Source organism: Lactuca serriola, chromosome 5, assembly GCF_051521515.1.
Source record: "Lactuca serriola cultivar US96UC23 chromosome 5, Lser_US96UC23_V15, whole genome shotgun sequence".
NCBI lineage: Eukaryota > Viridiplantae > Streptophyta > Magnoliopsida > Asterales > Asteraceae > Lactuca > Lactuca serriola.
The window spans coordinates 13,939,174-13,953,354 of record NC_136412.1 but is presented as its reverse complement, the minus strand read 5'-3'; the positions used below and the strand labels follow the sequence as shown (position 1 = coordinate 13,953,354).

Genomic DNA, 14,181 nt, shown 5'->3' with positions numbered 1-14,181 from the left:
TTTTTATGATTTTTTTCGAGGATTAGTTATTCAATCTGAAGAATTTAAATTTATTACGGTTTTCGAAAAACACATTTGAATAAAATGAATTTATAAAAGCCGATCCAGTAACTAAAAATGACAATCTTTTCCGATTTCTTGGTTAACCAAATTGATGTTTTTCCGTTTCTATTGCAGTTTATGTGTTTTCCTTTTGACAGTTACTGATTTAGTTTACTTTATTTATAAAAAAAAAAAAAAAAAAGATGTTCAGGTGTAGACTTTATAGTTAATAACCGATTATTATTAAAAAAAATTGAATTTTAATTAATCATTTTCATATTTATTTTCTATAACTTAAAATTTCCATTATGTCCACTTTTCTTCATAAATGTATGAGTTGTTAATACAAATTATATGCCATTTGCAGTTCATTATAATTTCTCTTAAAATAACTAATTTTGAAAGAGGAACCTTCATGATTTCATTCAAATACAACTTTACCATATTGATATTTTTAATTTTGTCTTAAGTCATTTTGTTAATACACTAGTGTTTATCCATATCACATTCCATGTGTGAAGAACAATTTTCAACTTTTAGTCAACAGGTTTGCTATTTTACATTTATGTCAAATCTCATGCAACATCCCACATAAATAGACACAAATGCATATGTACATATGTTTTAAAATCTAAAAAATAATGATGCTTTGCGACACACAAAGTATCATAAACATTTGAACTTTTGATTACTTCAGTAATCTTTAATTAAGCATTCAAGGTTTCAAACCAAAGTATGATGTTATAAAAACAAATCAATAAGCAATAATCTTTAATTAAGCATTCAAGGTTTCAAACCAAAGTATGATGTTATAAAAAAATCAATAAAAGTAAGATGCTATGAAATAACAAATAAACAATTTGTAATCAGACATTATTTGACAGCCACTGAAAGAGAGATTGTTTTTTAGCCTCTATCACTCGAAAGTAGGATGCTATAAGAAACAAAATAATAATAATAAGTGTGTAGCTATTTTTGAGTTGTTGTCATTAAAAGATATATTGATTTTTGAGTAGTTGTCAACCTCGGTTTCGCCTTGAATTCCGCCTCTATGAAGAGCAACAACATTAAACTCTGTCACAAATTAGGAAACTTCACGACACCTTTTCTACATGCACGATAAAAGCTAAAATGGTGAGCCACATACATTAAAAATACTATTTCTTGCTTTCACGCTACCATCCTTTGTTTAAACATGTTTGTGATGATAATCTCTATGAAATCAATCACATATTAATTATAATCAACTCAAAATCAAATGAAAACATTATTGACTTATAAACCTTCATAATTATTGAAATGTTCAAATAGCCTCATTAGTCCCCTGTAGTCTGTAGATATAAGCAAGTCAACTTGTCTTTTTTACTTGATATCAACAATTTACAAGTTTATTTTCACTTATTTTGGTAAATTTTATTCAAAAAATAAAGACAAAATCATAGATATATGACTCAATGATAGTATTTAAAAAAAAATTAAAGAATATTATGGCTATAAGGGAACAAATACATACCTTAGAAGGATCAAGCCCTAAAAAATCAGCCAGAGTAGCTGGGCTTGTCCACTCAATTGATGCACATTGACAGGACACTATGGAAGAATCAAAATGGACCAAACAATAATTTAGAAAGGTAATAAAATAAATAACTAAACTAAAAACTACGAACTAAAAAAATGATACCTTTGTTACCAACACAACCACAAAAATTAATCAAAGAAATAATTAGTTTGCATCACCTGCATCATAAGTTGGAGGTAATAAGTTTAAGATAATAAAAATGTATTATAAAATGATTAACAATTAGTTTACCGTTTACATAGCAACCTAGTTTACCCTTTACATCACCTGCATCTCGTATTGTTTTAAGATAAAGGAAACAACAATTGCAAAATTGATTATAAATTTAAATCGAACCTGGGAAAGCTGATAACCACAATGATAAAGTAAGTACAAAATCAAAGCCGGTGGTCGATTTGAACCATTCCTGCACTGGACTGAAAAAAAAAAAAAAACAAAATAATACCGATTTTCATTACGAGCACACAAAAAGGGTAAAAAAAATCAAGCAAAAAAGTGACAAACAAATGTACATAAACATAATCTACAACATGTTTGAACTTGATACCAAACTCTTCATTTATTTGTTTCATTTGCAGATTTCTTGATAAGAAAGATCTCAAAAGGGGGCATAACGAAGTTGAGAAACTCTAGCAGGTGACCAACATTGGGTTTATTGAGTGGTGGTACCAGTAGATACGATAAACTAATGTTTCTTTTAGTACCAGACCTTTTATTGTTTTGATCCTCAGGCAAAAGATTTTAAGTGGCAGGTGCAGAGATAGAGGAGAGTGTTGGTGAGGGTGATGACGGTTGGCTTCAAGGATTTTGGAGAGGCTTTACACACAAAAAGAGACCCTGGTGGTGGAGAAGTGATGCATATCTATCTTCTTTTCTGTTCTTCAAGAGGATCAACACTTGAAGCACAATTAAACCTAGAGAGTCTAGCCTTCCACTTCCCATCATCCATAGTGGGTGTTGCTTTTGTGATCCTAAATCTGAAAAATACAGCATACAATCGTCATTAATGAGGAAATAACAATGATCGTAGAGAAAAATAATAGCTTTTCAATATCTTTATAAACTAATACTTGATGATATAACTTCAATAACGGCGGTGACCAACACCTGAAACACAAAAAAGATCTAGATGGATTAAAAGTTAAAAACACAAATCAAACACCATACCAGGTGGTCACTCGACATCTAAGGTGCGTAGAGGATGGCGGCGGCGTTGAGCAAAGCAGATGACCGGTTGATTTTGTAGAGATATAAAGAGATGATAGTTGATTTCTTGGGGAGAAAAAGAGAAGATGGTGAATGATTTCAGCATACTTCTGGTAGAAACAAAAGGTGGATATGGCGATGCTGGTCGTGAATGGTTTCTCGTTTGTGCTTGTGATCAGATATGGTTAAAAGAGGCGGCGAAGGTAATGCTAGGAGGTGGTGTTGATGGGGAAGGGGGTATATAGGTTTGACCAGAGAAAAAGCAAAGGAATGGTGAGACTGTAGGGTTTTGTGAGAGGAGCGTGGTCTCAAGAATGAGAGATGACTCGTTTAGATTTATGTTTTAAACTTTGATTGATTCAAACTTTCCTAAAAAACAGAGGAAAAGCCTCATATATGAGGAGAGTGATTAATATGAAAGAAGTTGGGTAAAAGATATCTTTTCAAAGACACGTGATTTAAAATTTTAATATTATTTTATTATTGACAATTTGTATTTTTAGCTTGATGGTTTGAACGTCTTAAAATATGTATACAAATTAAGCAAGGGCTTAGGCCCCATTTTTAAAGGGCCCCTTAACCCAAAAGTCCGTTAATTAAATTTTGCTGCTGATTTCGGATTCTCCCATCCCACGCACGATTGAAATTGAGAAACTCTTTTGCCAACTTTTCTACCGACCGACTGTTCTTCTTCTCGTCTTCTCCATTCTTCTTTTTCCTGGTGCCTCTCTGAACTCTTAACTGTGATCATTTGGATCGTTAAAAAAAATCAAAAAATCGATTCTTGATTGTTCAAAAGATCGATTGCCATCACTTCATCAATGAGTCTAAAGTCACAAGTCTGAACATCGATTCAAAATCAAACGGTATTCTTCATCCTTTCCGATTCTTTGATTCTCTCAATTTAAAAATCAAACTCAATTGATGATTCTTCTTTTTTGATTAGACTATCTATTAAGGTTAATATTTAATAGGACTTATTTTTTTTAATCTTCACTCTGTGAAGTTTGATTTTGGAATCAAGTTTGGATTTTGGATATTGGAATCAAACAATCATGCTTGGAGTTTGGCTATTGGAAGGTACGATTGTGGTTGGAACGAATTTCAGTTTTACAATTCTATATTTCCATTTCAGTTTTCTCAAGGAGTCAAGCCCTCAAGGTCAAGGTTGTTGTTAAGAACTCACTTTGTCAAGCAGATAAAATAGGTATTTTCAATATATAAATCTGTAATCCATTACTATTTACTTTCAGTTTACTTTTTATTGTCTTGATGATAGTTATTGTTAATTAAATTATCAATAATCACAAAAAAAGATTAGTTATTTTGTCAATTGAAAAAGATTTAGTAAATGAAATTGATTATGAAATTTTCATTAGAGAATTTGAATCTAAAAAGACTAGTTAATGGCAAAGGGCCCCATATTTCTGGTCCGCTTAGAGCCTCCAACCTGGTTGAGCCGCCCCTGATATATATATATATATATATATATATATATATATATATATATATATATATATATATATATATATATATATATATATATATATATATATATATATATATATATATATACTAGTTTATAACCCGTGGGAACCACGGTTATAAAATTAATCAAACTTTTATAATAAAAAATCAAAATTATTAATAAGTTATTTTAAATAAATTATTAATTTAAGAGATATTTTTTATTAGTTATGTAGAATTATAATCATTGATTCAAATAAATATATAAAATTAATTTTTAATATATATTAGATTTTTTTTATTTGTGGATTAATGAAAACAATAATTTAAATTTTAAAATTTATAATTTAAAATAGAATCACATTAATGAGGAGGTCTAATAAATTTATAATGGAAAACTAATAGATTGACAAGTGGCAACACATTAATTAAAATGTCTAATATGGTGACACATGACAAAAGAGCTACTCTTTTATTAGTATATATATATATATATATATATATATATATATATATATATATATATATATACACACACACACACTAGGTTACAACCCGTGGAAACCACGAGTAAAAGTTTTATAAAATTTTATTAAATTAATAAGATTTAGCCATGTCATTTTTATTGGATCCATGTCATATTTTAAATAGTTTAACATTGTACTTTGGTGTTTAAGCCATATAATTTTCGAATCTGGCTTGAAATGACAGCATGATCTAAGGGAAGCTCAAATATAAATATAGCAACAAATTTGAAAACATAATGTACCCTTTTTCAAAATTGTTGTATAATTTGAAATAAAAGTATATTTCTATTTTGGACCTAACATAACGTGCGGAGGAAATGAAAATACAATATTATTATGTGAAATACCTGTAGCTTTATTGGTAAAAATGAAGTACATTGCTGGCAAAATACCAAAATTAAGCTTACAAGTAAAGAGTATATAGCATTTCCATATATATTTAGTAAGTGCTTTGCTAACTTATACACCCTGTACAAGGTAAGATGATTTTCTTAATCTAGCTTATATATTAACCAAGATAATGGCATACTGTCAACGTTTTTAGGCCAACATTAAAAGCAAAAATCAAGAAAGCGAGGAAACTAAACCCAAAACATATAAAAATAAGTTTCATATATCAAACCAAGCAAAATCCGGTGAATCATATTCAATAATCTAGAAAGCTTTCAACTACTATACTGTCCTTATAGCTCGACACATATGAATCACTAAAGATTATCACACAAGCAAATAATCAAACACATGGCGTGCAGGAAGATATTCATCTTATCATACATCAAAACAAAAACACTAACCGATACTCAATTTGCACAGATATCTAGATTCATGCATTCAGAATTCGCAACTGCATATATATAATCAAGTTCACTTAAAAAGGCTATCTTGCTTCATATAGAACCCCACACCACAAAAACACATAAAATAGTCAAATGAAGTTGATATCACTCTGCCTGCCAAAAAAACATAAGAACAAAAAAAATATAAAAGTATACCTTTAAATAAATAGCTTATAGATGTGCGAGCGGATTATTGATTGTGTCACATACACACACACTGACACACCCGCACATACACAAAACATAAATAGGTATGCCAAACAGAAAAAAAAAACATACCTAATGAAGACCGATGAAACATGAATCGAAAATGGGAGTGATGAATCGGCAATGAAATAGTCTTGAAATCGATGGCGTTGGAGTTGTATTTACAATCCCATACAAAAATTACATAACCTTACAACACCAGATGGGGAAGAGAAGGAAAAGTGTAGGATTCTTTCACAAAAATGGAAGGCTCACCTGGATTTGCTTAATTTAATTTCGGCGGATGTGGTGACTATACGCTGCTAAAAAAACATAGAAAATAAGAGAAAGAATGAGAATGAGCTATGATCTATTGATGATTTCAAATGTTATAAATTAAGATTGACAATGGAAACGATTACCTGCATTTGCTAGAATTTTGCTTATCAATCCAAAAATCTTGAGAGGCTGATTTCTTGATTTTAAGTTATTGGAACCGATATGCATAGGTGGAGGGTATAAAAGTAATTTAACTTATATTAAGAATGAGTGGAGGATTTTCCATGTGGCAAAAAAGAGTGTTAATCTTAATGTATTGAAAATTTATGTGAAAGACAGTAATTGTAATGACATTGTCATTTGGTTCGAATAAGTCAACGATACTCTTAATCTCGTGCTTAATTAAAAATTCATCATATTCAATTTGAAAATTTTGTTTGTATCTTTCTTGAGAGGACATAATTTCAATGGGTAGTATTGGACATGACTGCTAACCAGGAAGAACTTGGACCTAAAGCCAAAAGGAAAAAAATAAATGAGAAAGTCTTTATACAACATCCAATAACCTTGTCATTGATTATTCTACTATAAACATATTATAGCATTCTACTTTATATGATACGGTTTTTTTATTAAATTGCTATTTACCGCTAAATTACACCTAATCTTCATGGTTTAAACATATTGTAGTTGATATTTCACATGCAATTATTTCCGAACGATAATTTTATTTGCAATTACAGTTTTATATATATATATATATATATATATATATATGTATATATAACACTGCATAAAATAGCAATGTACTTTCACAAATACTAATTTTTGCATTTTTTGTACGTAATACATATGAAAGTTGGATGCTAAAGGCCTATTTTTTTGTTGTGTCTTTCTATTGTGTTATGCGTCCAAGTACTTTCCATAAAACCCAAAAATGGACAACAAACATTTTAACATATGCATACAATAGCAAGGTACTTTCAAAAATTTAGATATCTGGATATTTTATATCCAATAAATATAAAAGTTTGATGCTAAAAAGCTATTTTATGCATATATTCTAGCTATTTGTAACAGGTGACCATTCCGCCCCTGTACTGTTATCATACTCATGAGATCTAAAAGACCATTATGAGTTTGGAACAAAAATTAAGAAAAGTTACAGATTTTGGGTTACATATATTCAAATTTGAAGTAGAATTGATTAACTGCAAAAATTAAAGAAATTTGATTTTTTTTCCTGAAAGTACACACATATTTTTGCAATTGATACAAATTTATTTGTCAAGTTTTGTTATTTTGGAAAATGGTTTGAAACACAACACAATAGAAACACACTAAACCCACATAAAATAACATTCATTAAGCATATTTAATTTTTTGAATTGAGAAATATAATGATAAATAGACTGCATATAAAAAATTATGGTGAATGAACAATCTTAGTATAAAGAAACTAACTTGTTTCCTGTTGTATAATATGTAGATGTGAAGAAGCATATTTTGGAGGAAGTCAGACGACGCAGGAGGAGGGTTTCTTCGAATTCGTGTAAATTGAAAATATATGCATACAATATAAATTATAAATAGGAACATATATCATTTAACCGTATATTTAGGGATTTGATTATAGTATTTGAATTTGAAATCTTCATATAGCTGAGATTTTATAAAAATATTTGAAGTTGAATTTGAAATACAACCGTTTCATAAGTTATTGAATGAAATAGAAGAATCAATATGGTAAGCAATAAAGTCTTTCCTTTCATGAATCAGGTATGTTTTTTAAGAATCTGATCATATTAAAAAAAGGATATTAGTTACAGATATCATATTCCGTTTCCATATTTCATGCATATCATTTAAAATCGTAGGTTTTCTTTGATATTTAAAAAATAAGGATAGAAGGGTAATTTTACATTTGACTAAAGATGCATTGAAAGGATTGACACGTGTAATATGGTTTCGTTTATTAAGAATGGATATATATATATATATATATATATATATATATATATATATATATAATATTTCTTTTTTAATTTACAAAAATGTAATAATATCAAATATAATTAATATTTTGTTTTTATAAATTAATTAATATTTTATTAATTAATTTATAAAATTTTTATTGGTTTGTATTTATTTTAAAATTAAAAAGTAAATGGGTTGAATGGATTGAGAAAGATAGAGTTTCCATATGTTGTGGGTTGGGAGGGTTGGAAAAGAAAGAATAGAAAAAAGCTGATGTGGCGCTGATGTGACAATGAATTGAGTATGTTGGGAGGGAAGGACTCTCTCATCCCTAAGGCCGGCTGTGGTGACACATTTGGTCCAAGTGGGAGCACGTTGGATCGTCATTTGTCATACTCCTTCAAAATTTTGTTATTTTCTTGGCATAATTGTCATGGTATTTTTTTTAATTAAATAATTTTAAAAATTAAACATTTCAAACATATAAATTTTTTTAAACTAAAATTTCATTTAAATAGAATAATAAAAATGATTTATAAGTCAAAGGTTGATTATATAATTTTTGAAGCTATTTATATAGAGAGAATTTAGGATGGGGTATTTTTTGCTAGTAGACCAAACCCTAGGGACCTTTTATGTTAAATCTAGAAAATTTTGTTGTCTTCTCCATCACGTGAACTTATACAAATTTTCTTCCATTTTTGTTACATGCAAGAAAAATTAAATCCTCATTTTCTCTCCATTTTCCCTAAACCATACACTCTCTCTCATCGGTACAAATCTACCGAGTTGTCGAGCCGTGCTCGCCATGTCAAGAGCTAGGTCCGGTGTTCGCCGAGGTAGATAAGGTGCTTGTCGAGACCACACCCACTAGTCTAATAAATAAGAAGTATGTTTGGATAAACATGTTTGTTTTTTAATTGCAGTGGAAATTTAAATAATATAATTTTATAAACTGAAAATAGTTGTTAACACTGAAATTTTAATAGTTCTAGTCTTAAAACCTTGAAGAATATTAAAAAGAACATATAAAAACAAAAATATAAAATTTCTAAAAAATGTAAAAGAAATTATCTGTTTTATTCTAAAAAAACTAATTTAAAAAAGAAAAAAAAATTAAGAAAATATTACAAACAATGTCTACAAAGTTCTTAAAAGAATCACACATGTTAAAAAATATGCAATCAAAACTGAAAAATTATTAACATAAACGATAAAAAAAAATAAAAAAATCCAAGTTTTTTAAGTTATAAAAAATTGTGGAAACTATAAAAAGAAATTATATCAAATCCGTAAAAAAAATAAAAAATAAAAAATAAAAAAATCAAAGGTAAAAAAAAATCAAAGTTAAAAAAAATAGTTATACCAAATTTATAAAAAAAATCATTTGGAAAAAATAAAAGTTGAAGACGTTATGAAGAGACAAGTCAAGTGTTGCGCCGCACTATGAACGTGTTCGGCAAAACTATCTGATAGCGGGTAACTTGTAGCAGGTAGCGGGTAGCTTGTAGCATTTTGTTAAACGCTACATGAAGTAACATTTGGATTTGGAGCGTTTTGATTAAACTAAACGCTAGAAGATTGTAATGTCAAACAAGGCTTTCTGTTTTAAACGGAGCATTTTGTCAAACGTTAGAAGCTGGAAGCTCTCACACACTCCAAAACGTTCCGTGCCGAACATGCCATATAAACACGTGCCGAAGTTTTGTAGTCGGAAACCTTCCAAAAAACAAATTGTTCCGAGAGGGTTTGCCAGATTATTTCTGATGTAATCATAAAAAGCTAATTTTCCAGGAATTTTAGACCACACTTCTAATAAACTTTGATTTTTGGCTAACCAAGCACTAACTCTTTATATATTTCTTGTAAGTGTTGCGCGTGTGCTGCACCGCACAACAAAAAAATGGTCTGAAGTGGTTTTAAAAAAAAAACAACACCTTAGTTTTTAAAAAAATTCTGAGATTTAGTCCAAATCTTAGGGGTGTGCATGGGTCGGTTTGGGTCGGTTTTGGACTCAAACCCAACCCAACCCATAAATGGTCGGTTTCTGGTTTTTAGAACCCAATAGGATCGGTTTCTGGTCGGTTCGGTTTCTTGGGTTCTAAGGTCGGTTTGGGCGGTTTTTCGGTTTCTTGGGTTCAACCCATACACTCACGGGTTCTGGGTTTAAACCCATGGGTTTAAGGTTTTAACCCATTTTCCATAAATGAAGCAACAAGTTAGATACTTCAAAAAATAGCAAATTGAAGTTAAGTACTTCAAAAAACATGAGTCTTACAACAAATAGTCAATTACAACTTACAACTAAAGCCCGAAATAGTCTATTACAACTAAAACACAATCAAGTATGGGTGGTTTCTCGGGTTGGATGGGTCGGTTTCTTGGGGCGGTTTGTCGGTTTTAAGTATGAGTCGGTTTCTTGGGTTGGATGGGTCGGTTTCTGGTTAGAAACCGAACCCGAACCCGATTTTTTGGTTTCTAAAAATATCAAACCCAAACCGTCGGTTTTGCTTCGGTTTCGGTTTTTTCGGTTTCGGTTTTGTCGGTTTTAGTTGGTTTCTCGGTTTTTTGGTTTGGGTTTGCTCACCCCTACCAAATCTTGATTTTTTTGGCTTTATGGTCTTTTTAAGCTAGTTTTATTACAGATTTGGTCTCTCGGTAAGTTGAAATGACTTGGGTATTTATTTTGTATTTTTAAATTCATTTTTTTAAGTTTAATAATTATTTATTCATTTTAATAATTAAAAAAAATCAGAGGACATCTCTCTCTCTCTCTCTATCTCTCTCATTAGATTTCATAGATATTAAGGCTAATCTTCAAGTCAGACAAAAATCAATTAAGAAAACAATACCAAAAATCAATCGTTTATGGGACTGAATACATACATACAAAATCAAAATTCGCATTTTGTTTTTTTTTTTTTCGAAATTTATAAATCATTTCTGGAATGTTATTCGAAATCTAGATTCATTCATGGAGTTCATTTCTATGTGTTGAAAACAAAATTCAAAAATATAGAGTGTTTTCATCAGTAATCATTTATGGGTTTTTTCCGAAATAAAAAACTGTTTTTAGGGCTTTATTTGAATTTTGGGTCCACTCATGGAGTTCATGTGTGTGTGTGTGTGTTTAAGAACAAACCCATAAATCTGGAGGAAAAAGAAATGAAAGTGTTGAGGACTTGAGATGAACAAGTCCGAGAAGGGTTTTCATATCCATAGACAGAGAAAGAGTGGCTTAAGATCTAGAGACGAAGAGGGATAAGCTTATGTGTAACGCCGCAAATTTCAACCCAAAATTTTCAATTAAAAATTCAATTGTTTATTCAAATCCCAACTACAAAATCTTAAATAAGCCCATTTAATCTTAAAACACTTATCGGAGTATCATCAAAAAAATGTGCATAAGTCTGCCATTGATGCGATGCGATAAATCTGTGCCCCTCCTTTAATATAAGAAAACCTTAAAACATTTAAACCACAAATCATAAGCACAAAGATTAGCGATTTCCCCAAATTATCACATACACCATAACACATATAACAACTATGGGTTATTAGCAACCCTAAAGACTACCCAAAGTCTCAGTGGGCAAACAGCATGCCCGGTGGGTTATCAACAACCCTGGAGACTACCCGAAGTCTCAGTACACACAATATCACATATCACAGTAACAACAAATAAGACCCAGCTGGTCAGCACATATAAACTACCCCATAGGCAAGCATGCAAGAGTTACAAAGACAACAAGCATCCTATATACACAAATTAGCGGGTCGGTATTGGTGCCTTCGACCCACAAGCATAGCGAGAAGACCCACCTGAATCGAAGAACTCTAAAACACTACGATACGATCCCTTCTCTACACCTCTTGCCCCCGTGAATCCACTAACACCAGAACCAGATAAAATCTTAATTAATAGCCCAAAATCCTCAAGTTTAAACCAAGGTCAAACTTGGTTAAAAAAGTCAACGGTCAATGGAAGTCATAGTCAACAAGTCAAGAAGTCAAACTTCAAGCTGAGTATGCCCAACGTACTTAGCTCGTACGCATGACGTACTCACCATCCATATATTGAACTCCACACGAGTACACGCAACGTACTCAAAGGTATGCCCATCATACTCTGTCAAATGGCACTTTCCATTAAGTGCTTATTCTCTTAAGTCCTTTCACCTAACACTCAGATCTGGACCCTTAACATCATTCTAAGTCATAAAGTTCCCACCTTTATGACTTTCCATTCCTAGAAAAGGTCCAAAAGCCAAAACTCTGACTTTTTAATCCATTAAGACATCATAAGTCTTGCATGGAAGGGATAGAAGGACCAATATCACATTTTTATGGTTCCTTATAGCTCCATAATGGATAAAGTTTCCAAATTTATCCATTGGAATGGTCCAAACAACCAAGATCTAGTCTTTATGTCTTAAAGGGACCAAAAGTGCATCTTTTTCAACTTAATCCATTAAGTCCAAGTCTCCAACCTTTAGATCTAAATCAATATGATGTTTAGATGGATAAAGTTTCCAGCTTTATCCATAACAAGGTTACAAACTTTCAAGATCTAAACTTTATGCACTAAAGTAACCAAAAGCTCATAACACCCAAAACTAGCTAGATCTAACAAATGCGTCATCAAGATTCAAGCTTTATACATCTAAAAGAAAGATCAAGGTGAACAAATTTTGGATCTATAAGATTCAAAGCAACCAACACTTCTCTAATGAGCTCCTTCTACTCCATGATGCACCCAGCACACTCCAAAGCACTCAAAACAACCTTCTTTTTTTGCTCACAAGGCTCAAACAAGGGTTAGGGATTCAAGGGAGGGTGTTGGAGAGGTGGATGCTGAGAATGGAATGGGTTTGGGGAAGTTAAGGAGCTTAAATAGGGCTCAACCCTCAAAAGTAGGGTTTGGGTTCGCGTACACCGAGCGTACTCCTGGTACGCCCATCGTACAAGGGATGCACAGTATGTCGTACTTCCTGTATGCCTAGCGTACTAGACTAAGGGGCTGTTTGGCGGGATCTGAATTTTTAAGATCTGGATTTTTAAGGGGTCTGAATTTTTAAGATCTGAATTTTTAACATGTTGTTTGGTTGGAACATATGAATTGTTATCTAAATGATAAAAATGACCATTTTACCCTTCTATAGTTTTGTTGTGTGCTAAATGATAAATACATAATTGATAAAAGTTACAAATAATCATACAATAACCAAATTAAACATAAATTCTTCCAAATACACTTCTTTCATGGAAACATAAACATCATACAATATAACCAAATTAAACATAAATTCTTCCAAATTCACTTATTTCAATCCATGGAAACATAAGCATCATACAATATAACCAAATTAAACATAAATTCTTCCAAATGCACTTCTTTCAATCTATGGGAGAAAAAAAAAACACCACCACCAATTCTATATGTATATTACCCAATTTCTGAACCAAAGACCTACTTCCTGTACACCAAACTACGGATGGGCATTTATGATTTGATTAAAAATCCATTGTGAAAAAGTATATCCATTGAAGGTGGATAACTTCAAAGTCAACTGTGATGTTGTCATATTTTTATTCTTCACCAAATGCTCTAATCCATATGTGAGACAATGATGATTCTTCTAGTTTATGGACCTGGGTTTTTGTTGTTAGACCATTGGAGGTAAAAAAAAAAGAGGGCATTTTCTGACTAGGAACTTCACAAAACATACATCGATGAAGCTAAAAGAACTTTTCAAAAACAGTTGGTGTGCATAAGAGCTTCAATGAGTGAACTCATGTACCTTCATCTTTTCACGTTATACCTATACAGATAAACCTGCACTAATGAGTAGAAAACATCTAAATCGACTCTCCTAAGAAATTGACTACATAGTATACAATTGATCAAATGAAAATTTGGATTATATTCTCTACAATAAGAGATGAAAATAAAATCAATTCTCTAAACTCGATTTTCAACCATTCCTCTGATTTCAGAAAAAAACCCCTCTAAAATCGATTTTCAAACAGTATATGGATTTAGAAAAAGAAAACAAACGTAGCTTTGTGCTCGATTTTCAGG

The 14,181-nt window shown here is 31.0% G+C and overlaps 2 long non-coding RNA genes across 16 annotated transcripts; both read right to left on the bottom strand.

The window, feature by feature from the left end:
- Positions 1 to 846: 846 nt before the first annotated feature.
- LOC145052018 (uncharacterized) lies at positions 847 to 3,202 on the bottom strand. Of its 15 annotated transcripts, none has more exons than XR_013683923.1 (5): positions 2,789 to 3,201; positions 1,724 to 2,598; positions 1,556 to 1,632; positions 1,067 to 1,150; positions 847 to 976 (listed from the first exon to the last, which is right to left on the bottom strand). It is a non-coding gene; the product is annotated as an uncharacterized LOC145052018 (long non-coding RNA). The 15 variants fall into 15 exon arrangements; XR_013683915.1 differs by having other exon boundaries at positions 847 to 1,632; positions 1,724 to 1,779; positions 1,958 to 2,037; positions 2,134 to 2,598; positions 2,789 to 3,200; XR_013683919.1 differs by having other exon boundaries at positions 847 to 1,632; positions 1,724 to 1,779; positions 1,958 to 2,037; positions 2,152 to 2,598; positions 2,789 to 3,200.
- A 2,214-nt stretch (positions 3,203 to 5,416) lies between these two features.
- Positions 5,417 to 6,159, bottom strand: LOC145049281 (uncharacterized). The gene is made up of 2 exons (XR_013683251.1): positions 5,937 to 6,159; positions 5,417 to 5,771 (listed from the first exon to the last, which is right to left on the bottom strand). It is a non-coding gene; the product is annotated as an uncharacterized LOC145049281 (long non-coding RNA).
- Positions 6,160 to 14,181: the final 8,022 nt, after the last annotated feature.